The sequence below is a fragment of the Centroberyx affinis genome, unplaced genomic scaffold (assembly GCF_046629955.1).
Source record: "Centroberyx affinis isolate AG114_WGS23_722 - 3 ecotype Tasmania unplaced genomic scaffold, CSIRO-AGI_Caff_v1 ptg003671l_1, whole genome shotgun sequence".
NCBI lineage: Eukaryota > Metazoa > Chordata > Actinopteri > Beryciformes > Berycidae > Centroberyx > Centroberyx affinis.
In genome coordinates, this window is record NW_027281571.1 from 1 (window position 1) to 13,686 (window position 13,686).

At 41.4% G+C, this 13,686-nt stretch overlaps 1 pseudogene; it reads right to left on the reverse strand.

The window, feature by feature from the left end:
* Positions 1 to 609: 609 nt before the first annotated feature.
* On the reverse strand, positions 610 to 12,826 carry LOC139661952 (SH3 domain-binding protein 2-like; annotated as a pseudogene).
* Positions 12,827 to 13,686: the final 860 nt, after the last annotated feature.

A 13,686-nucleotide genomic window follows, 5' to 3' on the forward strand; every position in this document is an offset into this window, starting at 1 on the left:
TATACTTATGTTGATGAATCAAATGTGAAGTGCAAATACAGAGGGACGTCTCAGCCTGAAATTACTGTATACAGTTTCAGGATCTGATTCCAAAATGCTGCGTATCCATATTGAGAATAAACTGTTTCCTCAAGTTCATGACTATTTGGAAAAATACAGATTTTCCTTTGCTTTCCTCTTAATGGTGGTTATTGTGCTGACAAAGGTTTAATGATAACAAATACATTCAATAATATTTCAGTCTTACTTTCATGCCAGCAGCTGCTTTGTAACAGCAGCTGTCAGGTTTTACAATCTTATCTTATTTAGATAATTTGTCATTTTTAATTCTACAATGGAGGCAGGATGGAGGGCCAAGTTATAAAACATTAATTAGTTCCTGAAGAGAAACCGATGCCAAAATACAAATGAATAATTGAATCAATGAAGTAGACAAAAGTTCAATAGAGTGTTATTGACTAGAGTCGACCAGAAAAAAATCAAGTGAAGTAGAGTTTAATTGAGCAGAAAAGAGTAGAGAGCAGTTTCCTCAAGTGATATGTGTTGTTTGTTAGCGACCTCGGGGGGGAAAGTTAATAACAGTCGACTCGGCGGTTCAGCAGCTCTTACGTTCTCGTAGTCTTCGTCGTACTCTTCCTCTCCGCCGGGTTTGGCTGGGTCTCGTCTCCTCCTGATGTCGGCCGGCAGCTCCTCTCCTGAGGTCCGGAAGCTCTGTCCCTCTGGAGACGCTCTTCTGAGGGGAAAACAGGGTTATAGTGGGCACACATGCAGACTGTCCCATCTGTTAACCCTCATCCTCCCTCTGGGGTACCCGCAGACCCCAGAGCTATACTTTTTGTCATATCTCACAGGTGCTTTATTCTATCATTCCAATTTTTCATGACTTTGTCAATCAATTTGTTCCTAATGACTTCATATCATTGTTTTCTGTTTCTGTTTTAATTGGTGCTTTTTAAAAAATACCAATGTATCGGGTCCTGGGGGACCCCAGTCAAAAGCACCTAATTCTGCCTATGCAGTTTTAATAGATGGAACTTTTTATTGAGTTCATGTTTGCCATGGGTCCTAATTTAAAGTCTCACACACTATCAGGGGGGGGGGGGGGTAGGGGCACTCTGTCAGTCATTTTGAAGGAGACAGACACAGATGCAGCAGACACAGATTTTCCTCATGTGCTCTGTGACCCTAAATACTGCTCTTCCTAAGGTAAGATGATGTTCAAAGTCATAAATACAATACAGCATTTAATTAACTGTAACTTTCCTAAAATAATAATAATAATCTGTTACATAACTAATAATGTTTGAGAAGAAATAACTTAACATTTTGCTATGATGGTTGTTTCTTACAGTAGTTTATTCTTGGGGTCCCCAGGGACCCAGTCGGTAGTCCTTGTATGTTAAATATGTTGGTAGGATGAGGGGATAAAGCTGCAAGATGCAAATTCTGACTTTAAAATAACCGTAAACCGTCGCTGTCGTATGACATTTTGATGCTTTTTATGTTTTAACCTCAGTTGAAAGAATCCTGAAATCCTTGAAATCCCTTTCTGTGTGGCTCGTCTCACTTGTTTTCATATGCCTGTCTTAAAAATGGCCGCTACTCTTCTTCTTCTAAGCCTCTTGTCTGTACGGCGAGTAGAAAACGTTAGCATTAGCCCGTTGGGCCGCACAGAGAAGAGGCATAGAAGAAGAGTAGCGGCCATTTTAAGACATGCATATGAAACCACCTGGGAGAAGCCACACAAAGGTGAGATTTATACTTTATTGCAAATGTTTTCACACAATATGTTTTACTCATGTAACAGAAAAGGGTTGAAGGATTTCAGAAAGCTCGTCCACATGAAGTCAAAGTGCTGTAAAGATTTTTTTCTGCAAAGTTCTTAATGGGACGCCTCAGAACTGGACCACACAGTGCAGAGCCAGTCAGTGTGTGTGTGCGTGTGTGTGTGTGTGTATGTGTGTGTGTGTGTGTGTGTGTGTGTGTGTGTGAGTAGAACTTACTGGAGTGAGGCTCCTCCCTGCTTGGGCCTGGCTGTCGGGACGGGCGGCTTGAGCTCGGCGGAGGAGGCTTGGGCTTGTGCGGTCCGGGTTTAAGATGCGGAGAGAGGGGAGGAGGGAGGGAGGGGGGCGAGTGGGCGGGCGGCGGGGGGTCCGACGTCCCGGACCGGGGGGTGAGGAACCCGCGGGCCGAGCCCCCGACGTTAGGGGGAGGAGGAAGCGGGGGCCCCGGCCTGCCGAGCCCCAGGTGGCGGCTGACGCCCGGCGAGTGGCTCCCCCGGCGGAACTGTGGGAGGGGCCGTTCAGGACCATTCTGCTTTCTAATTGGTGGCAGATGGGCAGAGTGGCGGGGGATTGGACGATCACGGCCGGCAGAGGCCTCCCCCCCCTCTTGTCGCTGCCGGGCTCCGGCAACGACGCCATCCTGCCCGGGAGCGACCGCTTGGCGTTGGGCGGCGGCGGGGGAGGCGGGGTGAGGGACGAGAGGGACGAGGGCGTCTGCAGGTGGGGGGCGAAGGGCAGCGGGGGGGCAGGCCCTTGGGGGGGTCCTTCTGGACGCAGGGAGGGGGGAAAGGCGGAGGCGGCTTTTTGGGGAGCGGGCCGGTGGGCATTTTGTTGTGCGGCGGGACGGGAGGAGGCGGGCCTTTGTGGAAACCCGCGCTGAGTCCTGCCGGTGCTGGAGCGCCGCCGGCACCGGGGGAGGGGGGTAGGAGGGGGGCGGGCCGGTGGGTCTGCCTGGAACAGGGACACCAAGACATCCAATCAGTGACGGGAAGTAATACACCAATAAACCAATAATAAACCAATACTAGACTCAAATCCCTTCCCACTCTCTCTCTCTCAGCTCTTATTTCATCTCTTTTTCCTCTACATGATCATTCCAGGATGTCAGGAATATTGTCAAGGCACTCTGGCTTTGACCTTTGACCTTTGACCTCCTTACTGTTGGCTGTAATGTTGATGATCTAGGAACTGAAGTTTATTCTGTTACACTCACTGTAAGTCACTCTGGATAGGAGAGTCAGATAAAATGACTAAAATGTAAACATGTTGTCAGTGGTGGAAGAAGTACTGAGATGTTTTACTTCAGTAAAAGTAGCAATACAACAATGTAAAGATCCTCCATTACAAGTAAGAGTCCTGCTTTCAAAATCTTACTTAAGTAAAAGTACATAAGTATTGGCAGCAAAATGTACTTAGAGTATCAAAGTAAACGTACTCATTATGCAAACTGTCCCCATTTAGAGAGTTATATTTTTCATAAATTATTGGAATATTAATACTGATTTATTGACATACATGTACATGTAAGCAGCATTTTAAAGTTGTCAACGTGAAGCTAATCTTAACAATTTAGCTATACTTTTGGGTAGTCTAATCTATAACAATGCTATTTTATAGTTATTTTATAAAGATGATCAAATGTTTTAAATATAAAATATTGATCTGAAAAGTAACTAGTAACTATAGCTGTGAAACAAATGTAATGGAGTAAAAAGTACAATATTTCCCTCTGAAATGGAGTAGTGGAGTATAAGTACAAAGTAGCATAAAATGGAAATACTCAAGTAAAGTACAAGTACCTCAAAATTGTACTTAAATACAGTACTTGAGTAAATGTACTTAGTTACTTTCCACCACTGCGTGTTGGTACATATATGCATGCTTATGTGTGTGTGTGTGTGTGTGTGTGTGTGTGTGTGTGTGTGTGTGTGTACGGCACCTGTGGATGTTGGTGAGCAGTCGCTGTCAGGCTTCAGATAATCCTCCTCATCTTCATCATCTTCATCCTCCATGTAATCTGTACAAAGAGAAGAGACACAAATTAATAACATAAATTAAAAAAAAAAAATCATTTGTTTAAACTTAAGCAATTTTGTAATTTAGACCCAATTTTCATGCGTTTATTTATTGATGCTCTGAGCTGCTTGTTTTTCTTCTTCTTTCCTTTTGTTCTCTTATTCCTGTTTTGTTATTTCATTCCTTTGCTGTTCTTTTATCTGCAAAGCAGCTTTGTAAACTCTATTTTGAAAAAGCGCTATAAAAATAAAGATTATTATTAAAGATGATTAAATAAAGAAATAAAGAAATAAATAACATTATGCATGACATTTGTGTGTGTGTGTGTGTGTGTGTGTGTGTGTGTGTGTGTGTGTCTGTGTGTGTGTGTGTGTGTGTGTGTGTGTGTGTGTGTTGTGTGTGTGTGTGTGTTAATCTATCCTTACCATCTTCTGCGTTATCGACAGAGTGTTTAATATCCATCGGCCTCTCGATGGAGCCGTAGAAACTGTCGGCATCAGAGTCGGAGTCACTGCGGCAACAAAGAAGATTTTTATATTTAATGGATTATTATTTTGTCAAAAATTTTCAGCGGTCGGAAAACTGTTCGTGTTCACAGTTAATATTTACAGGAGCACAGAAAAAGATTCAACTGAAAGCCTTATATATGACATATATTATTATAATATATGATATAATATATGACATAAATAGATAGATAGATACTGTAAGTGCATCTGTGTAGATTCACTTCAGTCTTCCAGGTAGTAGGAAATAAAATCCATTGGAAAAAAAATGAAGAGTTGAAGACGTTTCATCGCTCATTCAAGAGATGATTCATTTCTACTTTTTTTTTTTAATTTTTTATCTCTTAAGGCAGCAGCTTGGTGCACTTGTATTAAAGTCTATGTACAATTCCAGTTCTTCTATGCTTGTTGCTTGTTATAATTGTTTTCTCTTATTGTTTGGGTACCACTGGTTACTGGTGTTGTGTATTTGCATTATGTTGTTTTAATGTTTTTAACTTTCTTTTATCTGTATTTTTATTTTATTTTTTACTTGTACAAGCACCCTGTAACCTTGTTAAGAAAGGTGCTATACAAATAAAGATTATTATTATTATTATATTACTTAGTGCTGGGGAAACCTCTACAACTCTTCATTTAAGTCCAGTGGATTTTGTTTCTACTTTTTTGGACATACTGTAAGTACATAAAACGAACCAATAAATCAACAGCAAATAAATATGCAAATATGTAAGTAAAAAAGACAACAAGCAAACAAATACATGATTTCTACTACATTAATATGCTATATTTTATACTCCTTTTATATTTCTACTACATTAACATGCTAGATTTCTGTTTTAGACAGCAAGTCCTTAAACTGGTAACACTTTACAATAAGGGTCACTAAGTTAAGTCACTAAGTTATTAATGCTTAATATGCATTAACTAACCCTGGTAATCATTTACTAATGGTGTTCATGTTAACTAAGGTATTCATTTATACATTATTTAATAGTCATCTTTATAAACTATTAAATAATGTATAAATTAATACCTTAGTTAACATGAACACCATTAGTAAATTACACATTAGTTAACTGTTAATTAAGGATTAGTTAATGCTTATTAAGCATTAACTAACCCTTAACTTAGTGACCCTTATTGTACAGTGTTACCCTTAAACTTTGTGCCTCGGATGCAAATCAGAAATGTAGTTTTTCCCAGAATACAGTGTGACAGTTTTAGACAATTTCAGTAAATGCCAATGGAGTAGTAACACAAAAACCCAGATAGAACAATATACAGGAAATAAAAAGAGAGAGCAGAGAAGATAAAAATAGATAACCACTTCCCATAGCTTCCAGCAGCCTTTGTATTGACAAGAAGAGAGAGTGTGACAAGACGGACAGGCAGTAGGTGTGTGGCGGTTTTCCCACGTGTGTGTGTGTGTGTGTGTGAGTGTGTGTGTGTGTTGGAGCCTGACGCATGGCGGTGGAGCAGCAGTGATGTCAGAGGCTTTGGAGAAACCCTGCTGATGTGGGTCATCCTGCTCCAGAGCTGTTTGATCACAACTGAGTCTGAGTCACGGCTTCCTGTGGCCCAACGGCTTTCAGCAGCGTTAGTCACTTCTTAACGTTTGGTTTTTTTTTTTTTTTGTTTTTTTTTACTGTGCAGAGCATGTGTCCTGTTTTCCAGCCACACACACTGACTTACATTCATTCAGATAAAGACATTCATTCCCAGTAAAGTCTTCTACAGAGAGCCTAAGCCCCTCCCCTTCCGGTGGACCACCATGGGACCTTATTTCGGAAAAAATATGTACGGTAGTCAACGACGAGAGACAAATAATTGTTTGATCCCGTTTGAATTGTGCCATGAATTACACATATGATGTTTTGTTGACTGAATAGAAACAAAATCCACTGGACTTAAATTAAGACGTTTCTCCAGCACTAAGTAGAACTGAAGAAACCTCTGGGATGAGTTTTTAGTCCAGTGGATTTTGTTTCTCACTACCTGGAAGACTGAAATGAATCTACACACTTTGGAGGAACTAGCACTTTACTTGAGTATTTCCATTCTGTGAGACTTTCTACTTTTCCTCCACTACATTTCAGAGGGAAATATTGTACTTTTTTTCCTTGTAGTGGCCACTGTAGTTATTAGTTAGGGGAGAGCGGGGCAAGTTGTCACGTGGGTAAGTTGTCACAAATTGTCACAAAGTGGTTTTTCATCAGTAATAACTTTTTCTTCCAGTAAATTATTCAAAATGTAAAGATGCCATTTTTTAGAGAAGAGCTTAATCTAGCTAGGAAAATATATATATTGTATGAGAGATAAAAAAGTGTGACAACATGCCCCACTCTCCCCTACTTTGCAGAATAAGGTTTTACATGCAAAACATACAATAAGCTTGTTTGCATATGTGCTAGAAGTGTGATTTTCAGACTGTTCCTCGTTATAATGGCAGTGAATGGAGAGAGACATAAATGCAATTCTCCAATCGTCTTGACTGCCAGTTCAACATCACTTTAAGTTGAAGGTACAAAGAGTTAAAAGTGGCCAAAGTCACACAGGTTAAGCCACCTGTCAGTCTGTCTGTCTTCAGTCAGTCAGAAAAGAGAAGTGTGTGAAGTGTGGAGGAAGGAAACGAAGATGAGATGATCCAGAATAGATGGAGCTTCTGCACAAACTTTTTTCCACTGCTTTTACATTGTATTTATAATTCGAATATAGTTATGAGCTTTGTGCAGTCACTTATTCCTAAAATGAACCCTCAACTATAATTTATGTGCTAAACGTATTCTATATGACAAATTATATGACGCTTAAAATATACATAATATTGTGAAATTTGATGTGATTTTCTTACCTTGGGATGTGTGATTCTCGTCTGTCGTTATAATGGTCTATCTCCCTCCGCAGGTGTCGCATCCATTTCTGTAAGACAGCAACACTGATGTAGCAGGTGTTGGTATGTGTGTGTGTGTGTATGTGTGTGTGTGTGTGTGTGTGTGTGTGTGTGGCTGTGTCAGCTGGTTATCAGTTCCACTTCAGAGTAAACATCAGAGAGGACGGGACAGAGATAAAGTCTGCTACTGATAGCCTTTCATGTCCTCTTGAAGTCCTCACACACACACACACACACACTCACACACACACACACACACACACACACACACACACGCTCACACACACACACACACACACTCCAGGGCACAGTGAGGTCACAACCTACACACACTCTGCTGACTGATAGCGTCCAAGGCATTTTTCCTCTAATTCCCCCTCTCTACATTTGATCTGTAGATTTGATTGTGTGTGTGTGTGTGTGTGTGTGTGTGTGTTTGTGTGTGTGTGTGTGTGTGTGTGTGTGTGTGTGTGTGTGTGTGTGCTCTCACCCTCCTCTCGTCCTCGCTGGCTGCAGAGAAGAACCAGGTTCTGTGTTTCTTGCTGAAGTGGACGATCTTGAAGGGAAACACGTTGCTGGACGTCGTCTCCTCCGCTGCTCTCATCACCCTGAGGAGGAGGAGGAGCAACACATCAATATATAAACTACAAAATAGTGTATGTTTCACGTGATAAAATAAGAACATACTTTATAAATACAATAAATAAAAGAGCATGCAAAATGGGATGCAATACAGTAGCAGGACCAAGGTACTTCAATGCAGATTAAATACATTACATAAAAATCAGCTATAAAATATAAGCAGGCAGACCAAAATACAGCTGGTAAAAAGTCACAGTTTTATTTTAAGTACTTGAGACTTGACTTGATGCATGAAGAGAAGACTTGAGACTTGACTTGACTTGGGTTCTGGTGACTTGGGACTCGACTCTGACTTGTACTCTGATGACTTGAAAAGGTTTCTAAAGTCTCGACTTGAGATCTTGTGTTTGTGTAAATGACTCAGATTGAAAGTGATGAGATTTGTTCCAGCATACGACTGAATTTAAATTCTGTTTTCTGAATTTGTATGGAATGATTGAATTTATTGAAGTTGAAACTGATTATAGAAATCAAACTCATGATGCTCTTACCAAGTTTTTATCCTATTAAAACCATATTGCATTGAAAAGTCCTAGATATTTAGTTTTCTTTAAGATATTAAATTGATACTGGACTCTTGATTTGTTCTGACTTGACTTGCTGTTCTACATTTAGACTTGAGACTTGACATTAATGAGATGGACTTGACTTGGACTTGACTTGGAACTCTACATTTAGACTTGGGACTTGACTTAAGACTTGTGCCTCAAGACTTGAGACTGACTTGAGACTAGCAAAGTCGACTTGGTCACACCTCTGGTTTTTAAGTGTTTTTTTTAAAAACAGTCGACTGAATTAGATGTGTGGATTTCATAATCTGGGAGTCAAAACAGAGAGAGCAGCAGGTCACTATTGGAAGTTTTGCAGTAGGTGTTTCCAGAGAGACGTCACTGACCTGTTGTAGCCGTTGAGGGAGAACGCCCCCTGTGGGGCCGGAGAGGTGCTGCTCTTGAAGTAGTACACACAGCCTTTGTGGATGATGATGTATCGCAGCGGCCCTGCAAGACAGACGAGACAGTTACATAGTGGTTATTTATTTATTCATTTATTTATATAGTTTACTTGAAAGGGACAATGCAAATTAACATAGTGCCACTTCATAGTGCCACTTCAAGTTGATGAAGTTGGGGGGGGGGGGGTTCCTGCCTGAGATATAAATGGTAATATATTAAGTGCCAACAAATCATCGAAAGTATTCTGGCACATGCTGAAAGGCTTCAGACCTGTTTCAGATTTGCATATCTTTAAAGCTGCAATAGGAAATTTTGCATATTGATGGCCCCAGTTGGCAACAAAAGGATAACTGTTTGAATTTTGTGATTTCAAACCCAGAAATCATGTAATGTGACTCAATCAGTAAACTACACACTCCTCAAATCTAATAATAATAATAATAGTACATTTGATTTAAGAGCACCTTTGTCAGACTCACGACACTTTACATAGTTCAAAAATCAGAAAAATCAAGTTAAAAAATCAGGAAAGCTGCATTAAAAATGCAAAAAAAAAAAAAAAAAGGATAACCTAGGGGTGCAGATGGTGAGTAAACATGTTTTGGCAGCAGCTTCATCCCCTCTCAGCCCCACCTGATTTAGGCTGATAAGACAAGTGCATTTCCACATCAATATCTTGCCTAGTGCAGCTTTAATATGAGTGAAGATAACTCATCAAGTTCACTGATGAAGATGTGCAGTAGAAGACTTTCACTGTTTGTTTGTTTTTATATATATATATTTTTTTTCATTTTTTGCCTTGATTAGAGAGTTGAAAGTGGAGCGAGACAGGAAAGCTTGGGGTACAGAGAGAGGGAGACCACATGGGACAGAGGTCTTGGGTTGGATTCGAACCCGGGACTTTGCAGCTACATGCTTTGTCCCCTGAACCTTTTTATTAACTATTGGACTATTTATTAATTCCTGCTCTAACCAGCACCTGAGAAGAGAACTGCTGTGCACTGGGCATCCTCAACCTCTGCCAACCAGTCATAACGTGTCACGATGTGTCACGATGTGTCTGGCAGCTAGTCATGATGAAGTGGGAACTTCCCCGTGTGTCATGTTATTTCCCAGATTCAGGGGTTCTCAAATGTCTTCAATGACCTGAACCCCCACACAGACACTCATTAGACCCCGTTTTGATCTGATTTTATCCCACCGACTCATATGGGTAGCTTTTTGTTGCTGATTTAGTATTGAATCATATAACAGACCACAGTGCGTGGGGAGATAATAAACTATGATTAGAACAGTCAATCTTATACATTATACACAGCGCATTGTGTGTGTTGATGCTGGTGTTGGTGTTTTTGTTTTTAGTCTTTTATTGTGATTTTACTGCCTGCTCTGGTTTGTACAGCACTTTGGTCTTTAATTTGGAGTTGTTTTTAAATGTGCTTTAGAAATAAATCTGAAAATCTGAAATCTGAAAATCTGATTATCTAAATGGGATAATTTCTTGTAAATAAAATTATAGCAACATTCAAATATTTCTAATTTTCTTGGGGAACCTCCTGGGTGGGAACCCCTCAAGGACCCTTGGGGATCCCTGGACCCCATTTTGAGAACCACTGAACCTCTGGTTGACTCTCACTGTAGTCAACCAGAGGTTGGACCCTTAGCATTGTTCACTACTCCAGGGTCAAGGTTTCAGATAATAGGTGTGTGTGTGTGTGTGTGTGTGTGTGTGCAGGAGCGAGCGAGAGAGAGAGAGAGAGAAAGTATGTACGTGTGTTTTTGCATGCATACCTATGTGAGAGTGAGTGATTGAGAGAGATAGAGAGAGGTTTGAGTGTGTGTGTCTATGCACGCAGTGTGTGTGTGAGAGAGATAGAGAGAGAGAGAGAAATGACAGGGTCCAGCAGTAATCGAGAGAGAGTGAAAATGAGGCATGCCTTAACAAATTAAAGCTAATGTGCTGTAGCTTCACTGAAGAGAGGAGAGCTTAAGTCAAGTGTGTGTGTGCGTGTGTGAGAGAGAGAGAGAGAGAGAGAGAGAGAGAGAGAGAGAGAGAGAGAGAGAGACAGAAGTAGACAGACCAGTAGTCAAAATAAACATCTCAAGTCAAGTCCTTCACTCTGGATGAGAGTGTCGGCTATATTCTGATATTCTGAAATAACAGACATCAGAAATGCTTTCCATCGGCCAATCAGAATTGAGTATTCAACAAAGCCGTGTAAGAATACAAAATGTAATCCTGAACTCACACTTCATGAGGCTGAACTGGCTCCCTCCCTTCTTGTGGAGGTATCCCGCCGTGGAAACTCCTCCCGGCATGGTGAGGAGGTTCTGCGCCCCGATGGCTCGCATCGGCACCGGCCAGCACACCTCAGGAGACGACATGGTTCTAGGAAAGGAGACGAGGAGAGGAGGTGAGGAGGTGAGGAAATACAACAAACAAAATACCATGGAAAGATGTGGAGGAGAGGAGAGGAGAGGGGAGAGAGGAGAGGAGAGGAGAGGAGAGGAGAGGAGGAGATGATAGGAGAAGAGGACAGGAGAAGAGGAGAGGAGAGGAGAGGAGAGGAGGAAGAGAGGAGAGGAGAGTAGAGGACAGGAGAGGAGGAGAGGAGAGAGGAGAGGAGAGGAGAGGAGAGGAGAGGAGAGGAGAGGAGGAGAGGAGAGGAGAAGCGGAGAGGCCATCATCTAATACAAAGGTGAGGAGAAGACAGACACACACACACACACACACACACACACACACTCTACCCATTGAACCACACAGGATTTCCTTTTGAAGCTCAACCAGCCAATGATCATCAGCATGGCGGATGGCAGCAGGCTGATGCTGTTTCCCACTGAGCAAACTAAAAGTTAATTTCCAAAATGCAATATACTGTATCTCTCTGGGGGGAAAAAAGAATTACCTGAAGTTCACCTGTCCATAGAGGATTCAGTCTGTATTTGTCAGTCAAGGACAGCTAACCCACTATCATTTCCAAAGTGGCATATTTTTTTTTCATTTTGTCCTATCAATCACCTTTAAAGACCTTTTTTTTTTTTAAAACGGTGTGTATCTAGTTTTCGGAAAGACTCTCCTCAGTTGCCGCCTATACACTGTAAAAACTCAGTAAAAAGTAAAAACTAGTGCAATTTAGTGAAATCATCTCATCTTTATCCATTAACACAATGTATATAGATGTGTTTGTCAATTTCAACTTAAAAGTGCTAGTTATGAGCTCCATGACTTAAAATCACGAGTTCACATCTTGTGACTTAAAATTATGAGTTGAAAGAACACCTTATAAAGCATTCACTAAACTTTTTTTCAACTTTTATTCACTAAAGTATATTAGCAGTATGCATTGCAGTCGGTTTAACTTCCTTCTTCTGGTTTGAAAGAAGAAAAAACATGATAAAATCTACTATCTATCTTATCTATGTATCTGGCAATTCATAATCAAGTACAGTAGTTTCTCTCTGATGCACATGGCAAGTACAATCCACTACAAGGAAGTGTCTTGCAGCTGCAGACTATATGCTGAACTGTGTGTTAATCATGTGACACAAGAGGAACTCAAACTTAAACCTGGCAAACCTTGTGGAAAAATAAATAACACTGGATTTCAGTTCATCAATTAATGCATTCAACTTGGAAACGCGAATCAGCATGACTAGACATTTGTTGATTGAACTTATTGTCTTCAGTTCACTCAGTTAGCTTTTCTACATTAGAACTGACTAATGACCTTTGACCTAAATATTCAGTCAACTCACAATTTTAAGGCGGCAAGGAAACTTATGTTTTTAAGTTTGAACTGCCTTAATATTTTTTTTGCAGTGTACCTCCTGTTGAGCCTCCTCCTGATGGTCTGAACGGCAGCGCTCTCCCTCAGCATGCTGGCTGTGGAGGCCAAGACCGGCAGCAGATCCATGACGTGTGCACTCCAGTCCGGTTCAGACTTCAGACTGACTCAGAGCATATCGCTGCCTGTTGGAGACTCTCTCTCTCGCTCTCTCTGCCAGAATCACTCAGACCGAGGAGGATTTCTCCCGTTTTCTGCTCTTCAGATCATTTTTCATCCTTTCTGTTCTGTGTTTTTTTTTTCTCCTCAGCAGGTTTAGCGGAGCGTGCCGTCTAGCTGCCGGAGAGTCAGACGCACACTGAGAGGGATTTGTCTGCCTCGTTTTAGACGCCTGCCTCCTTCGATCAGCCTTTCTTTTGATTCCTCTCTTTCTGTCTCTCTCTTTCTGTCTCTCTGTCTCTCTCTCTCTCTCTCTCTCTCTGCATGCCTTTCTAGATTTCTATCTCTCTCGCTCTCGCTCTCACTCTCACGTAAACACACTCGTACTCAGATCTTTACTTACACAAACACACAGATTTCTACACATACAGAGACTTCAATACAAACACACACACACACACACACACACACACAAGCCTCCCCCACACGCGCAGACTTCTGCACACACACACACACACACACACACACACACACACACACACAGGCAGTGTGTCACAGCATTCGGTCCAGACAGGAAACACATAATGCTAAGGGTCCAAAGGAAGCCTCCAGCTTCCTGACCGCTTGTTCACTACTCCAGGGTCAAGGTTTCAGATAATAGGTGTGTGTGTGTGTATGTGTGTGTGTGCAGGAGCGAGTGAGGGGGGAGAGAGAGAGAGAGAGAGAGAGAGAGAGAGAAAGTATGTACGTGTGTTTTTGCATGCATACCTGTGTGAGAGTGAGTGATTGAGAGAGATAGAGAGAGGTTTGAGTGTGTGTGTCTATGCACGCAGTGTGTGTGTGAGAGAGATAGATAGAGAGAGAGAGAGAGAGAGAGAGAGAGAGAAATGACAGGGTCCAGCAGTAATCGAGAGTGAAAATGAGGCATGCCTTAACAAATTAAAG